Source organism: Sparus aurata, chromosome 23, assembly GCF_900880675.1.
Source record: "Sparus aurata chromosome 23, fSpaAur1.1, whole genome shotgun sequence".
In the NCBI taxonomy this organism is placed as follows: Eukaryota; Metazoa; Chordata; class Actinopteri; order Spariformes; family Sparidae; genus Sparus; species Sparus aurata.
Window position 1 is genome coordinate 6,233,206 of NC_044209.1, and position 17,729 is coordinate 6,250,934.

Sequence of the window (17,729 nt, forward strand, 5' to 3'; positions counted from 1 at the left end):
CACAGACACAAAACTGGTGTCAACCTTCAATCAAACTTCCCTCAACACAGAATAAAGAATGAAGAGAACAAAACTGTCATTACTGAATTCAACTAAATTGTACCGCAACTTCTAATCTCTTATTTCTAAGTCTTCTCCTTTTTACTCATTAGTAAGAAAAACAAACTCAAAGTAATCATGTTACTGCAACGTGTTACTAACTAATGCACTACTGCCCAACACGGCTTATAAAACGCAGGCCTGAGATAAAATGGAACCCGTCAGTCTGTGTCAAACACGCGAGCACAAAAAGCCTCCGTCTCGCAGCCCGTGTAATCATGTGTATCAACATGTGTTAAGTACGTTTGCGAAGGTCATTAGTGTACACAAGACGAAAGCTGATCATCGCCGGGCCTATCAGCTTACGTGAAAATTAATATGCGTCACACAAACTCTCTCATGTGACATTTTGTCTTTCTCTTCTACCCCCCCTCCCTCTCTCCCTCTCTCCCTCTCTCTTTCTCCCTCTCTGTCTGTCTGCTTTTCATTCTGCCTGTGGCCTTCTCATGGCTCAAGTGAGGTAATTCTTTTTTGGAGAACGCACCCAGTAACCCCTGTCAGTGTGCGTGTGTGTGTGTGTGTGTGTCTGCGCATATGTATGCATGCATATACTGTATATGTCTGTGCATGCATAAAAGTGTGCGGATGTGTATGTGTGTGTACTTCTCATGTTGGCCCAGAGCAACACTGCTCCGCTCTGAACTGAGCAGAGCAGTGGGCTGTTTCAGGCCGCGGTCTAAGTTCAATAAGCCAGGTTTGACATATGCTAGCATTCTGTACAAACACTGTCCAGTGGTCGGCCCTGCACTCTAACCCTGCTATTATGACTGCTGGGTTTGTGTGTGTGAGTGTGAGTGTGTGTGTGTGTGTGTGTGTGTTCCTGTTACAGAAAGAGCAAAAGAGGCAGGAGAAAGAAAAACAGGACGAGAGACGGCTACCAAGAAAAAATACGGTAAAACCAGAGTCCAGTGAGGATAGCGTGATGGGGCGTGCAGCCCAGACCTAAAAAATGTTCTTCGACAACAACTAAAGGAGTTTCTGGGGCGGGGGCAGGGATAGGACGAGATAAATATATGTTGGGGGAGAGAAAAGTGATTGAACAAAGATTGCTCGGAACAAGACCAGCAGGTGGCCCTATTATCAACTGTATTGTTGCAGGTAGAGGCAAAGACGACTCCACGCCAACTTGAGGTTGCTTTGTTTTGTCTGCTCAGGGTGCATCGTGGGTGAAGTCTGCACCGAAGTCTCCTCTGATTAGTCAAAATTATGAAACCAAAAAAAAAAAAAAAAAAAAAATACAATGACCTTTTCAGATTCTTTGGAAACTCCACTGTTCTCATATGTACCCTGAGACTGTAACCTAATTTTCTGTTATGGAAAATAATGATAAAAGCTGGATCTTGATCTGCTTTGTAATGAAATTCACCAAATGGAAAATGTGAATTGATTTAGCGGTCTGCGAAAGCGGCGATGTTGTTAATCCAGAGAATTACCTGTACTCTGCTGAACTGTGCTCTAATCTAATTGACCAGTGAAGGCCATCAGATAAAGAGGGCCTTCTACATCCTGTGAGTTTGAGGCTTGTCTGCCTCACATCCTACCTGCCTGCCTAACTAATGTCCTGCCTGGCTGCCTCTCTCTCCTCCCACTGGGCCGACTTACTGCCGTCCCACCTGCCCACAAACAGACTGTTTGTCTAACAAACCTCCGGCCTGCTATATGGACAGCCTCCTTCCCTACGTAAAACGTCGTGCCCGGACCCTCCACTTGTCGCTCTTACCGACTACCAGACATCAGCTAAACTCCGTCTTAGCGGTGGTTCTCCCATAAAGAGCTGCAGAGTGTCGGCCTGCTTGCCTGCCAGCTTGCTGCTCCCATAAAGACGCAGGAATGAGGGACCAATCTCATTAGGGGAAGATTAGGCCAAATCTGTTTGCTGTCCTGGTGCCACTGCTGCTGCTGCTGCTGCTGCTGCTGCTGCTGCTGCTGCAGCTGTGGAGCTAGGATGAGTGGCAATGCCACTACCAGGGTTTTGTACCAACTAACATGCACACAAACACACCCACTTTCCACACAATCTAATCTGTTATGAGATGCTAATCACCGCTGTCATTGGTTTGGAGTGGGAGAGTTAGTGGTGGCCTGACCAAGTGTGTGTGTGTGTGTGTGTGTGTGTCTGTGTGTGTCGTCTTTGTTCTACTGTATGGTCCAAGCCCACAAACAAGTCCCAAAACACCCAAGAGAGATGAGTAACAGGCCCGAAGACAGAACCCAAACAGCTATAATGTTAGCAGAGGGAGGGAGAAAGAGCAACAAGTGAGTAAGAGACAGAACGAGGGAGGGAGGGACTGAGGGAGAAAGGGAAACACGTGAGGAGGTTAAATGTAACAGAGGGTTTATTGTTTGTGGTTCTTTGGGGAGGGAACGAAGCGAGCGAAGGAGGGAAAGGCAGCAGAACGAGGGGAGGAGACGAGGAGGAGGGAGACAGTGGGAACAGTGCGTTGGCAGAGGCCAGAGCGTCAGGCAGCGCTGCTCAGTGAGCCAGCAGACCGGGGGCCTCCCTACCAAATAAGCAGCACTATAATCAGTCTAATACTGCTCAGGAGACGGCCAGCACACTGGAAATCAAACAACTATGGCACAAGATTAAACACTCCCGCAAGGAAGGAGGTCAAGTTTCCACAATAAGGTCACTTACAGACTAGACACAAAGCACACACGAGCATGTGTGCCAGGCAACGCGCTTGACATTTTGGTCCCGCACAGTCATCGCATCAGACATGATCATTTCACCCCCACAGTCTGACTGCTGAAAATGCTAAATCAGCAGGTGGTGGACATTCTTCTTAGCAACTTTTAAACAGTTAGTTGTTTACTTGCCGAGAGAAGTAAAGAGTAACAAGTCTGATGTCTTTGTCTATAAAGCAAGGGCCAGGAGGTTATTAGCCTAGCTTAGCACAATGACTTGAAACACACAGAAGCTAGTATCTTGCCACATCTTTATTTCTCCCTTTATGCTAAGCTACATGTAAGCGAGCCAAGTCCTTGCTGCTCTAACTAAAATATACTTAACCTAACAAACTATTCTTTACAAGTGAAAAAAAAAACTATATATTAGGCTATTTATCACACGAGAGATAGGTAACTTCGTAAAATTACGTTTGTTGAATAGAAAGGTGACCGGAAGACTTACGTACGATGGAGGGTGTCTTTTAAAGCCACAGTTTTGCTGCAGCACGGCTTCAGGCCACAGGTGGCGACACTGAGCGCATTGCTGTCAATCAGCGCGCTGTTACTGAAAAACTTCTGTCCACCGTTTAAATCGAAGTTTTTATCTTTTTGCGTGGATTTCCCTCGGAAAACACACATGGAACGAACGTCTGCAACATGCTCACCACTCATTGCTGAAATGATCCCACAATGCAATGCTTCAAAACACTTTGATGGATGTGAAAGTTATTTCAAACATGGCACCGGTTCAACTTGGCCCCAACCGAAGACAACTCTCTACGTTGGAAATTTGGGGTCATTTTTTTTAGTTTCATGACAAAATAATCTCATCTCGAGGTTCGCATTACTATCTTATTTGAGGCTTTCACTCATTTTATGTCCTTTTTTTCTCCAAACTTAAAATTCACTGAGAGGACTGCACCCAGCGAGTTTGTTATTCAGGCACTCTTCCCGTAAAGAAAATGTTAGAACATCTTTGCGAGCGAAATGTCCTGGTTGTCCTGGATCAGGGCTAGACCCCTGTGCCAACAGCTAATTAGGTTTATGCTATCTGTCAAGCGTATTCCGCTGAGACTCGGGGAGCAGCATGTACAGTATATATGGAAAGAGACACACACATATGCGCGCGCTTCCTCGTCGGCAGCGGGAAGACAACCAGCAGATAATGATCTGTGCAGGGGCCAAGTGGTCTCCCTTTCTCTCTGTCTCTCTTGCTAACTCGTGCACTTACTCCTTTTCTCCCTCCGTCTTTGACAGATTTTAAGTAAATACCAGCAAACAAGCAATTATTTCTGGCAGCCCGGGCCCCTTCTCTCTTCCAAAAGACATGGAGCAGAGGGAGAGGGGGTGGATGAAATCACCCTAACAGATGTGATTTAAATCAATATTACATTATATGTGCCTTTATTTATTTAAAAAAAATAAAAAAGTAACACAGGGAACAGAACCAAAAAGGGCCCAGTGATGACTGCTGCCCTTCGCTTGACGGAATAATTGCTTTTAATACGTCAGGGTTTTTCATATTTTAATTTCCTTTTACCCCCTGCCTGTCCTTCTTCTGTGTTCCTCCAGGTCTGAGCAATCCCCCCGATGTTAAAATAATATCAGGGAAGAAAAAAAAAAAGAAAAAAAAGAAAGAAAGAAGAAGAAAAAAAAAAAAAAATCAGCCGAGCTGTCAAACGTAGAGTTTTAACACAAACCATCTGGTGGAACGATGGAGGTAAACAGGCGCAAACAGAACTGGGCCGGGAGGAAAGAGGAGGGGTTGAGAAGGAGGCAGCGGAGGGAGGAGAAGAGAAGCAGAGATCTTGAGAGGGGGAGATGGGGTGAGATAAGCCGAACGTTACAGGGGAGGAGCCGGAGTAACGCGGCAGGGAAGAGGAGGGGAGGACTCGGATGCGGGAAGAAGGGGAAAGGTGGAGGATGAAGAGGAGGAGGCGGAGAGAAGGACGATTGGGAGGGGAGGGGGTGGAGAGGGTGACAAAAATGTAGTCTGGGAACAAATTAAGGTGTTGCAGGCGAGACTTGACAGAAGGAGAGGAGGAGTGGGAGGCTCGAACACTCTCCGGCGGTGTATCCATTATAACAGAATATGGGACAATAGGAGGGCTCCGTTCCAAAGCGCTCTGAAGCCACTCTGAATCGGGAAAAGTTAGCTCGCAGTAATTGTGACACGTTTTCCAATTACTTCATACATCTAATTAAATTTTAATCTCCGAACTTCAACTGTTCTCCGAAAAGTGTGAGACGCTGATGTATTGATGCTGCGCGGAAACTTTTCCTCTTCCCTAACTGAGCGAGTTTTAGGACGAAAGTTAATAAAACATCCTGAATTGAACAGCGTCCATACGTCAAGCGTTCGGCTTACAGCTTGTAACTTTATTTTACTAGAGAAAAAAAAAACTTATCCTCAAGTTTTTCAATCAGTCAGCGTCAGTGCTGTAAGAATGATTCATTACTACAATATCTGCACATAGAGAAGAATGGTGAAGGTTAGGGGATGGGCATTTTGTTATTAGGGCAAATAAGCTTAAAGGTAAGGTTAACAGGGAGGTCAAAGGTACCACGCAACACTTTGTAAAGGCTGGTAAAAATGGTTATATATACACTTTTAATGAAAGCGTCCATTGTCTGTCTACAACAGGACAAGAACTTCAGTGGGAGGGCCGCACATGCTCTTCACCCATCCACAACTGCACACACAGCTTCCTGCGTTAACGCCGGACATTGGCGTCGTATGTTGATGGCGTGCTGTAGGATAGCGCAATATAAAAGTAATCCTCCGGGATAACCGACTGCAAGCGCTACTGAGACCCATGAGCCCGTCTCAGTGAAGCGCTGTCAAACATTGTGAGGGATGGACCGAACGTTTTTGTTGCATTATTGTAGAATGAGTATACAGAGACAAATAGAGGGAGGGTATATGGGAGAGGACATATGGTTCAGAGTGACGACAGGCTGCTGAAATGAGTTGCTATACGTATATTAGCACCGTGGTATCTTACCTTTAGTTGAGACAGCAGCGGGGCAGCAGCAGAAACATGGGGGAAGAAAGAAAACGATTTGAGTTAGCTGCACGGTTTCCATTAAACACTTCAGTATACCAGTCTAATAAGTTTCAGTTGTGGCAGTGGCATAGTGACATAGCTGACTAAAAATGTTTATACAGATGTTTCATGATCCCCAAAGAATGAATCCCAAAGACCATGGCGGTCACCACAAGTTTGATGGTGAAATATCGCAAAAACTATTGGACGGACATTAATGTGGCCCCGTTAATGCCTTTTCATTTGGGTCAAACATGAACTTTAATACTATGATGTGCTTTTGATAACATTCAGCCTTTAAGTGTGCCATCCCCCCCCCCCCCTTTTTTATTGCATTCGCATTACAACGGCGCTGTTGTTAGAATCAGCTGCTCCCTCTAGTGGCTGCCAATTTGAGCACTAGCTAACATTGCTAACGCTGGCTAAGACTGTTAAAGTGTCGCCAATGTTTGCTAGGAAATGTTTAGGTTGCTAACACTTACTAGTTAACGTTAGGGCAGTACAATATGCTGGGTGCAGACTGCACAACTGAACCATTCTTGCGTTTTTACGACAAACTGACAACTACTGTTGATCGCTGACGAAACACACATACCACGTGATACCAACCGCTTTATACTATTGGTTTACAAACCTTGGTAGATGCTGGAGCCCAAATAACATTTGAAAAGTTATTGATCAAAACCATAATAATGTTTTTAAGGAGGAGAGATACTTTTATTCTGAACTTCTCTACAAGCTCTGTGGACAGGGTTCGTACACAAGGTCAAATTCAAGCACTTTTCAAGCACTTTTAAGGGTCATTTTTAAGATTTTCCAGCACCTTACTGCTGGGGTAAAATACGTATCTAAAGGAATATATATACTTGTGATTTTTTTCTTCACTTTTTATCACAATTATGTACATTGTATTATGCTGTAAACATCTAAAATTACATTCTATAATAGCAAAAACTTCAGAAATGAATTATCCAGTCTGATCCCAATTTTGTAAATGACACAGAGTTATAATGTCAAGCACTTTTAAGCACTTAAACTAAAATCCAAGCACTTTTCAGACCTTGAAAACACAACATTGAAATTCAAGCACTTTCAAGGATTTCAAGCACCCGTACGAACCCTGTGTGGATGTATTATTTTTGAGAAATTATTTGTTTACGCAAAATATGTCATCAATGTGACCTTTAATAATAAAAGCTATTGCTTAAAAGCCCAACCATTTGATTAACTGTTTTTCTTACCAAACATTACCATTTAACTGTTAGCGTGCTGGCATTAGCTCAAAGCCACAGGTTGCCAGCCTGACTGTTTTTTTTTTTTTTTCCCCAGAGGGGGAAAAGCTGGCAGGTAACTGGCAGACGTGGAGTGTGTTGACATTATCACCAGTGTGGAAAGAAATCACCTCCTTGATATCAACACGATGCTGGCGGCCATCAGCGAGGAAAAGGATTAAATAAGTCGGGGGAAAAGAATCCAAGAACACTCCCTGTTTTCCACAGGTAGGAAGAATGCAGCCACAGCCCAGCAGCTCCCCCCTCCTTCATGATGTTATTAACTCCACCCCTCCCCTCCCTCTGCTCTGTATATCCCTCCGTGTGGTGGCATGGCCCCTGTCAGGTGACACAGGAGCTGATGAGGCCTGACAGAAGGTCAGCGACCTCACTTCCTACTCTAATTGGTCCTGGGTGATAAAACCAGCCCCCTGGGACTCGGGGAGATGGTGGGGCTTGGTGGAGCAGGGAGGAGCTAGGAGCTGTGGAGTAGGGTGAGTAACGGGGGTCTAGCGAGGCCTCTTCTAACTCAAGCATTTGGTAATGCGCTAATTAATTTTAAGAGTTCGACATCCCCCTCTCTGGCCCTCAGTAGAAACAGATGTTAAGCTGAGGGGGGATGGCGGTGGTGGCGGTGGTGGGTGATACGGAGAAAGCTGCTGAGTGAAACCCAGATACAGATCTCCAGAAGAGAAGAGGAGAGAGTGGAGGGTGGGAGAGGGAAAGAATGTTCCTAAAGGATCTGAGTCACTTTGCCGCCCCCCCCCCCCCCCCTCACTGACAGGTGAGGCGGATGACAGTGCAATTTCACACCTCGCTGAGCGAACAACAGATTCTTCTGTGTTAGCGGGGCGGAGAACAAAACATCCTCCTGAGAAGCCGCGCACGTGCCCTCATACACAACACACACACACACACAAGGAAACAGCATGCAACAGAATGTATTCTGTTAACACTTTTGCGGGTTACACCCTGAGAGAAAACACAATGGCCTATTCATGAGATATGTGTGTATACAATGACACGTGGGTCTTTGAAAAAGAGAAGGGGGGGGGGGGGGGGGTTTCGAGAGGCATTTGTATCTTAATAAAGTTACAGCGAGGGTGTAATGTGTGTGTGCGTGTGTGAAGGGGGAGGGTGTACGTGTGTGTGTACTGGGACAGTCGACACAAAACATTCAAAGTTGTCAGCAGTGAGCGCAGGATAACAGGAGCAAGAGTTCTGCCTAATGTGTCAGGGGGATCTGGAAGTGATCTGTGGCCCTGACATGAAAGCAGGAGGGGGTGTGTGTGTGTGTGTGTGTGTGTGTGTGTGTGTGTGTGGGTGTTTAAGGGGGTAAGAGGAGGTGGGGAGGTCCAGGGAGGCCCAGTTGTTGTAACCTCTGACCTTTCGGCACGCTCCGGGGCCTCCCAGAAGCCACTTCAAATGCACCCTGCGTGGAGGCCCCCGTGCCACAGAGGGAGGGCGAGCGGGGAGGGCGAGTCTCAGCTGTCATCGCTGTCACAGAGACGCATGTACGCACAAAACAAGCGCTCTATTTGTTTCCGCGAGGCTGTTAACCGCACATGCACCCATCCTCCACGCCTGTTTGCGCGTTAGATCCCGCTAACGTCACATACTGCCAATTGTTGCCGCTCACTTCCCTTTATCGCCCAGTCGTCACCTTTTATTTCACCTTTAGCAAACAGCTTTAACTTTGGAAAAATCACCTCATGCCACGCAGAACACGCTCAGAGGCATCCTACTGTAATTGTTCATCGTGGATATTTCAATCGCGCTACGATTCATGATTCGTGGGAATGGTCATGTTTGCGTCACAGTTTTCATTCTCGCTGGAAAAAAAAACTCAATTCATATTACGATGATGTGACATTATTTGGGGTCTCTACCAAACAAAATGTTTTCCTACATTTGGAAAACATTTGCAGCACTCGAGCACTTCACTAAAATGTTGTTTTGTCACGAACTCCACCTTTATAAAATAACTAGATTTCAATAATGTGTTAATCAACTCCACAGCTCTACTACACCAGCTCTTAATCGAGGGGCTCGTGACGTTGATGGGAAATATTTGAGCAAAATACTTTTGTTTTATGGCTGCGCAGTTGCATAATGCAAAACCTCTTTTAGCGGAATCTGCGTGCTGTTCTTTGCTCAATACACACGTTTTATTGCAACAAACTGAAAAGCCACTGAGTTCAGCCAAGGGAACCATATTTATGTCTTCAGACAACAAAACAGTTATCATTGATCACAGGCGTTAACAACTGCATGCAAACCGCCACCTTAAAAAACTATATATCTAGATCTATATATATTTATTTATTTATTTTTTATTTATTCATATATATACGCAAAAGGTAAAGAGAATAAAGGGAATAAAAGAGGAAAAAATTTAACCAAAATGAATAGAAGTGGGTAGAAAAACCACATGAATTGATTTTTTGGGGTGATCTGCTGTATATCTGTCTGACTTGCTTGTCATATTGTTCCGCCATCTGTGATTGCTGTGTTTGTGTTCTGATGATGTACGTACTGAATGGCATCACTGGGTTGCCGCCAGTGGCTTTTCACTCCAGTCACCTGTCGCAGATTGCTGTCATTTTTCAGATATGATTATACGTCATCTTTGTTTGTGCCGTTTACTGCCTGACGAGGATGCGACTGATCCAAAAACGGCGCGGCAACAGTGAATGAAAAAAAAAAAAAATACATGGCGAGAGCAGGGAGCAGTGTGCAGACGGCTCAGCACGTGTCGAAGAGTTTTCTTTGGATCTACACGCTTTTTTTTTTTTTTCCTCCTCCATACTTTAGCATGACACATCTGGTATCTCTGGAACATTTGGGATCTCAGCTCGAGATTTAAATAAAGTTCGGAGACGGAGTTTGGCTGCACGCCTGAGTTTGAGGGGTTTAAAAGGGTAATTCCGCCTAACGCACACTTGAACTTTCCCTGAGGTCGTGGCTCTAATCAGAGTTCTCTTTGTTTTACAGTCTCTCTCCCTTTCTTCCTCTTCCTCTAAAACACGTTTTCACTCCTTGCCCTGGATTTCCTCACTGTATGGCAAAACCCCCTCGCCCAAAACCTTAGCCCGGCTCCCCTCTCCTCCTGCGGCCCTGCAGACCATTAAACGTCCAACAACACACTCCCTTTCTCACCGTCTCTCTCCTCTCCGTTCGCCTTAGTGTGTGTGGTCTGATTAGTCAGGCCCTGGCGGTTAAGCTCTGACCCAGGGAGTATGCGCTGCGGTGGGCGAGTGGGTGGGGAAGCAGTTCGATGAGGGTGACGTGCCAGCACGAGGAAACGCGATATCATCCGTGAGCTGTCAACCTCCAGTGAGAGAGCAGACCCGGAGCGCCGTTGTCATGACAACCCCCGTCCTGCCCCAGTTGATCCCCCCAATTCTTCTCATAGCCCCGCGGCTATTTCTGACCTATGTAAAAACCACCTGACAGTTGACAGGAGTCTATCATCAATCTTCCTGGCTGGTCGCAGGAGTGCGCGTGCACACACACACGCGCACACACACACGCACACACAGCTTACACAAACGTATACGTCCACACACAGCAAGTGTGCGACCATATTGATCCAAGGGGATTCCTTTCTGACTTCAGCCTCCTACAACAGTAGCACACACTTCCAAGAGACTGAGGGAGGATTGCTCATTTACTTTGGCTGTGTCAGCAGGCAGCAGACACCTTGGCCAGACCGACTCTTCCTGGGTCTCCTCTGGCCCAGAGAGAGACACTCAGAGGAGACGGAGGAAAGCAAGGACGGTTCTGTACTAAAATACCATTTTGATATGCTTTCACCTAAGATGAGTATATCAACACACTTGTTACCTCTATTTCACAATATTTCAGAGGGAAATATCGTACTTTTTACTCCACTACATTCACCCGACAGCGAAAGTCGACTGCAAGTTACTTTGAGGATTAAAATGCTAAAAAATCCACATGTAACATATCAAATGTGATACATCGTAATAGATTTAGCTACCCAACAATACATAAGAGTCTCCACCACCACCAAGTTAATGAATCACTTGTAATTAAATGGCACTCAGCAGAGCGCTTGCTTCCGCCAATCCCCATTACCTCAGCCGCACATTAGTACTAGTTGCAGGTCTCTATCTGTATGTGTTCCTGTATGGCAGCTGAAAAAAGACGACACTCTAAGAAAACATATTCAAATCCACCAAATCTGGATTAATATCAGAATTGTATCTTGAAGTTCCGTGAAATATTCCCAGACTCATTTTAACTCTCTCACAATGTTAAAGAAAGTAAGGACAGATTCCTGGACGCACTTTCTCCGGAGACGCGCCGAAAGTTGATGTGGTCTGTTCGGGGCTGAGACTCATCCTCTGTCCAAGTTTTGTGGGAATCTGTTCAGTAGTTTTTGTGTAATCCTGTTTACACCAGATTGACGGAGGTGGTGATGCAATAATATGAAATCTAACAGTATAACAACGTCAGGGGTCATTCTGCATCATGACATTTTTCTGACTTTACTTTACTCATGTACAATATTGAGCGCAATATAGAATATTTACATCGTAGCAACGGTAAAAAGTGGACTACATGGATTTAACAGCTGTAGTTAGGAGTTACTTTTCAGATAAATATTTTTCAAATAAGAAAAAAAAAAAGCCAGCTGGGGTCTCGCCCACAATTCACAGGCCTGTAAGTTTTTGAAAAGCTCAACCAAAGAGACGTTTCACCTCTAAACTCTCGGGCGGTTTCATTAAAATCACTTTTAAAAAAGGCAAGTCGAGGGGGGCAGGTAGTTTTTGTTTCAAACAGAAAAAGCAAAGCCTACAGAAAAGTCCAACAAACTAGTACAAATTTGTTTTTCAGAACTTTTGTTTTTTCTTCCTCGTTTCCCATTAATCCTGTTACGACCCCTCAGATTTATTCTGTGTCCCTCTGGAGGCGGCCTGATCCTTAAGGAGGGAGAGCTGCTGGACTAAACCATGTAGCTGTATATAAAGCAGCTGAAACTCGCTCCGCCTCAACCCGAGAAGAGTAACACTCTGATTACATATTGATATTTCGGTATCGTTAATCTATCAGGCTTTTTGACGCCACTTCTTTTATGCACCAAGTGGTTATGGAGGATTTACTTCACCCCTTCAGAGAACAGATGAAGAGAAGCAGAGACCGAAGAAGAGAAAGAGAGGTCCAGTCAGCCACCTAGGAGGCCGCGTCCCCGCTCGCATTTTCTCTGCACAGTTTGAAGAGCGCCGGTTCTCCGGCCAAAGAGTAAAAACACATGATGCAGATCGCTGCTTTGGGCCGAGCGATACGAGAGCTGAGCTAGAGAGGGGGAAGATACGAGGGGTGAGAGTTGTCCTTCGCAATATATGACTGTAATGTTGTTATCGCACTGAGGGGGAAACGCAGTGAGCAAGCCGAGAGTCTTTAAGCACACACACACACACACACACAGGGCAACAGGCTAAAGCATGGCCAGAGGAAGGGGGCGAGGGGGGTGGGAGAAAGATTTGAGTTACTTAGTCCTTCATTTCCTGTCGGGGCCCGCTTAAAGAAATCAGCAATGTGCTGCAAATGTTGCACAAACAACTGCTGGCCATATTGGTGAACACAACTGGCAGCATTCCCCAACTGGGTTGATTTCGGGCTCGACGCTCAACAGATTGAGCTGTGTGAGTCTCTGTGTGCTCACCATCGCACATGTTCTAACTGTCATACCAGTCATCTGCTCGGAGCGCTCTGCATACACTGGGCACGCACACACACACACACACACGCACGCACGCACGCACGCAGAGTGAAATATTGACACAAGCTGCTGGGAGCCCGGCTATTTTGTGCGGCAAAATGCGGGAAAGGCCTCGTCTTTCAATCACTCAAATCTTGGCCTCTCCGGCTCTGTTTTGGTTAATGTCTTGCTGCTTTCTGAGGGCCCGAATGCATAACACATGCTGAACGTGTGCACTCATGATAATGCAAGGCAATCTGGACGGAGGCATGTCGTTACGCATGCATTAAGCCCGTCGGGCCTGGGATGTGCTGATGTCGGCACGACGAGATCTAGAGGAAGCAGGTCTTCGGCTACGACCTCCAGATTATCAGTTCCTCTATGAATACCGGCCCTGGAGAATATCCCGGCGACCTATAATGACAGACACCATGAATTCTGGAGTCAATGAGCCTAACAAATGTTAACAATGAAGCCCCTCTCGCCGTCGCCCCCTTTTCAGCCCCCAACCGCCGGGACCATTGTAGCAATTAGTATAATGAATGTGGTTTTGCTGGTAGGTAATCACATACTGTATGGCGCAGCCCCCTCTCCCCACATACAGGCGCTCGGCTATGAATGCTTTGGTTTCATTACAGTCCTCCCCTCCCAAAAAAAAAAAAAAAAAAAATCCACTCACTCCCACTTGCTTTCCCTCTCTCATTCTCTTCCTCGCAAGCTCGCCTCCTAACTCCTACACCCTTCCTTTCCGCTCCGTTCAAATCTAAACAAAAGACACATCTGGTCTGTCTCTTACCCCCCTTTTCTCCCCTCTCGCTTTCTTTCTCTTTAACTCTCTCCTTGTTTCTACTCGGGAGTCTTTTTCAACTGTTTCTATCAGCATAAGAGCAGCACTTTGTTGGTGGGAAGAGCCGGGTGAAGGAGCTTTGTCAGAGGGTCAACCACTCGACTTAAGACTGTCGCCGAGTCCAAACTCGCAGTGAAAGACGACCACTGTATCCCACAACCTCATGTATACAAACTCCTAACCGACTGTATATTAATCTGCCTTTGTGGAGCTCTCAAAACCGTTTATGTATCCATCAGCGGCAAACTACAGCAGTGGTTACTGATTTTTTTTTTTTTCTGTCTGATGTTCCCCCGACAGCCTGTCAGGTGAAGCCACTGCATCAACACCTCACTCGGACTGCTCCAGATGTGTTCATTTGAACGGATTATAAACTGAATGTTATTTTTAAAAAGTGGATATCAGGAGATTTGTATTTCACTTTAAACAAATGTCAAAGTCAGCTCAGTTCGGTCAAGTTTGCTTTCAGAGTAGCCTACCATCTCCTCCATTAGCCTTCTTATGCTAACCATTTCAAGTGTCAGAAACACTATTTCAGGTGTTTATCACTTTTAGCTGACCTTTTTTAGCGTTTTATCCTTCTAGCTAATTCTTTCAAGTCTCCACCAATTACTCTTACTTAACAATTTCAATGAATTATCCAAAGGCTACATCCAGCTAACTATTTCGTCTAAGCCCATTCATCGATACTTTAAGCTAACTATTTCTAATGTTTATCAGTTACTCCCAGCTTACCATTTCAAATATCTAGCCATTAATTTTCAACTAACTATTCTAACTGTTTATCCATTAGGCCCACTTCCAGCCAACTATTTCAACTATGAGCTATTTCAACAATTTATTTAGCCTACCTCATTAAGCTCTTTCACTTTTTCATTACTTTTACTGTTACTCATGGATAAAAAAAACAATACATTTCTTTAAGAAAACAATTTCAAGTGTTTATCTAAACTGTTTAGTTAATAATTTGTTAATTTACGAGCTTTACAAACTGTTGATAGGCTATTTTGTTTCTTAGCTTTCCATGTAAACGGTTGATCCATTAGGCTAGGCTACCTTTAGCCAACTGTTGAAACCACTTATCCAAACTTTTTAAACTTTTCTCACACACTTTCAATCGCAATACATAGTGTTCAGTGTATACCCAGAATGTGGAAATATCCATTATTTCAATTTCTTCCAAATTAGCTGAGCTTCTACAATCAGTAGCCTACCAGCTGGCATCTGCAGAAGTTTTTCCCCGGCGAATCTCTAATCTGCAGGGTTTTCCTCAACCTCCTGCTGGCAGAACAAACCGCGCAGCAGGCATGTGAAAGGTGGAACTCAAACACCGGCTACATCTGTTTAAACTGTGTCGCAAGCAGAACTGGGAACATGTTGCTGCTCAAATTTAGAATCATCGATTCCCTTCTCAAAAGATAACCTCCTCCATCCGCTGTGCCCAGTCAGAGCCCTCGGGGAGTCTCCCGTCTCCACCAAGACCACCGACACCGTCTCGCACGCACGCACGCAAATGGAACTGCAAGTGTGCAGAGCTTGTGGGTGACTGCGATTGCTCCACAGATGTGCATAAACGTACATTTTGCGGGCGTTAGAATTCTCCATGTGTGAATATGACGCTTGCTTCAGGGTTCAATTATAAGACTGTCTATCTGTCCTTCACAGCAGGGTCAGCGGGGTCACCATGACTCACAAAGTGCCCTACTTTTGCCCCATGTGCTGTCAAACTACAGCGGACAGCTTAACATCTGGACCCAAGGTGCTATTGAACAGCAATCCTCTTCTTCTTCTGCCCTTTTTTTTCTCTCCTTTCTTTTTGCCTGTCTCTCACTTTTCTTCACCCCTTTCCTTAACCTGATATTCTCTTTTTCTCACTCTCTTCCCGGCCCACTTTCTCTCTGGATTTCTCCCTCCCTCCCTCGGTTTTATATGGAAAAACATTCCTGGTGTTCTACTCGGCTCCAGTGAAACCTGGTGCTTATTTTCAGTGCCCTAAATTGATAGCAAATGTGAGGACAGATCCCTCCTCTCGTTCACTCTTCCCTCCCTCTATTCCCCCCCCCCACACACTCCCACCCCCACCTCCTCCCTTTTTGGCATCAACAGCGAGGATACGTGGAACATTTTCGTGACCATATTGAACCCTGGAGTTTTATGTTTTTGAAGGTGTTCCCCTTTATATTCGACTGCATGTGTTTTTGTTGAATTTCTGGGGAGAGAAAGTCTACAGCCTGAGAGTCTCCTTGAGAGCAGCACTGAGTCATAGACTTTTTGTTTTTCAATAAGCCCCCCACTGCACCGTGGAAACCAAACCTGGTTAGCCTCAGCTGTCTTTACCCATAATTCAACAATCCCTGTGTGTTTGTTTTCTCTTTTTTGCCCCCCCCCCCCCCCTCTCTCTCTCCCCCCCCGTTCACTCTCTTTCTCCGACTCTGTAAGTGAAACCCTAACTGCTCCCTTCATTTTGATGCAGCCAACTGAGTTCTGCTGGACCAAAATGCCCTCTATTGTTATGGATGTGTGCCGGGGAGAGAAACTGAGCCTCGCGGATCGTCCCCTCTGTGGGTGAAGCTCATAATGGTTTTGATTAGAAAATGGGGGGGGGGGGGGGGGGAGAAAACCCAGTCAGCTCCTTGTGAAGTCTGTTTTTGTTTCAAAATGCAAACCTTTGGACTTTGCGGTGTGGCCTGTAACTTTCAGGAAACCATCTTGTGAACTAAACCTTCAAAGTTCTACATTGTTTTTCTTTCTTTTCTTTTTTTTTCCCTTTTGCCATGCATGCAGACAATGTACCAATCAGGCAACTATGGATGACAGTGTAACAGCCAGTTCAGCTGATGTTTTCAATAATTACCGGTCACAGTGAGTCATCCATTCATCAATTATGTGGTTTCGCTGACTCATGTCCCGCTAGTTACGGATGCTGCAGATAATTGTCATCAGTTTGCAAAATTTCAGCAAACACAACACAATCAAGAAGGGACTCGCTGCCTTGTTTTAAAGCTAGCAAGCTGGTTAGAAAGTCACAGATAGCCTTAGCTAAAGCGTAATGTACTGTGTTCCCCCCTAGCTGGGTCTGACAGCAAAATATTAATTAAATTACACATTACTAAGTAAGTGCAGTAGCTAAATACAGACAACAAACTGCTTAACTATATGTCTGCTAAACGCTATCTATAGCAGGGTGTCAATAACTATCAGCTCAACTTCTGATTTAAGTGAAATGCATGTGATTTACAGATAAATGATACATCTTTAACTTGTAATATCGCCAATTATACCACAATCAGCGGTGACTGGTAGTAGCGACTTTTCAGATTCAGATCATAAAGGCTGAAAGGCTGTGACTTGTGACATGCAACCAATCAGATAGTGGTGGTGACTACAGGAGGAGAATGAACGCTGTGTCACAGCGAAGGAAGTGAATTTATTACATTCAGTTATTTTATCGCTAATCGGACACAAAAACAAACGCTAATGGTAATCGGCAAATTGCTGATGATCTCATCAATCCCTGTCAAACCAAAACGAAGAGCTGAAAGACGCTAATAATCTTTTAAGAGTCAAGCCACACTCTGGTAGTAATTCTCTGTTGCCTCGTGAATACGAGCAGCTCTATTTACCAAACAAAGAAGCCATGTGATCCACTGTCAATATGAAACTATAATCGCCCCTTTAAATGTTATATTATTAGTTTTGAGCACTTGATAAGTTGACCGTAGGCTTTTTCAGAACTTTGTTCATTTTGTTTTTGACGACTCCTTCCCCCTTACTAGCCAAAGGTCCCACTCATGCGTCTCCTGGTTCTTCCACAGGCTACAGCAGGAAGGTGGTGGTAGGCTAGCTGGTGGCTGTTGAGCTCTGCACGGATGGAGAGCCAGGCCTGCCTGTTTGTATTGGCCAACTTTCAGCATTCCACATGTCTTTGTGATTTTCAGCTCCCTGACCTCAGGAGACCCTCCAAGCTACTGTAAGTTATACTCACACCAGGAGCACAGATGGATCAGGAAGGAGCGATGATTCCTATTGGTGCTTGGCTGATTTCTAAAGGCACATGTAATGAAAAA

At 45.1% G+C, this 17,729-nt stretch overlaps 1 protein-coding gene across 22 annotated transcripts in view; it reads right to left on the minus strand.

Annotated features, from left to right (window-relative positions):
* nfixb (nuclear factor I/Xb) overlaps positions 1 to 17,729 on the minus strand; it is a 163,119-nt gene that overhangs the window by 69,119 nt on the left and 76,271 nt on the right. The gene's annotated exons all lie outside the window — the stretch shown is intronic.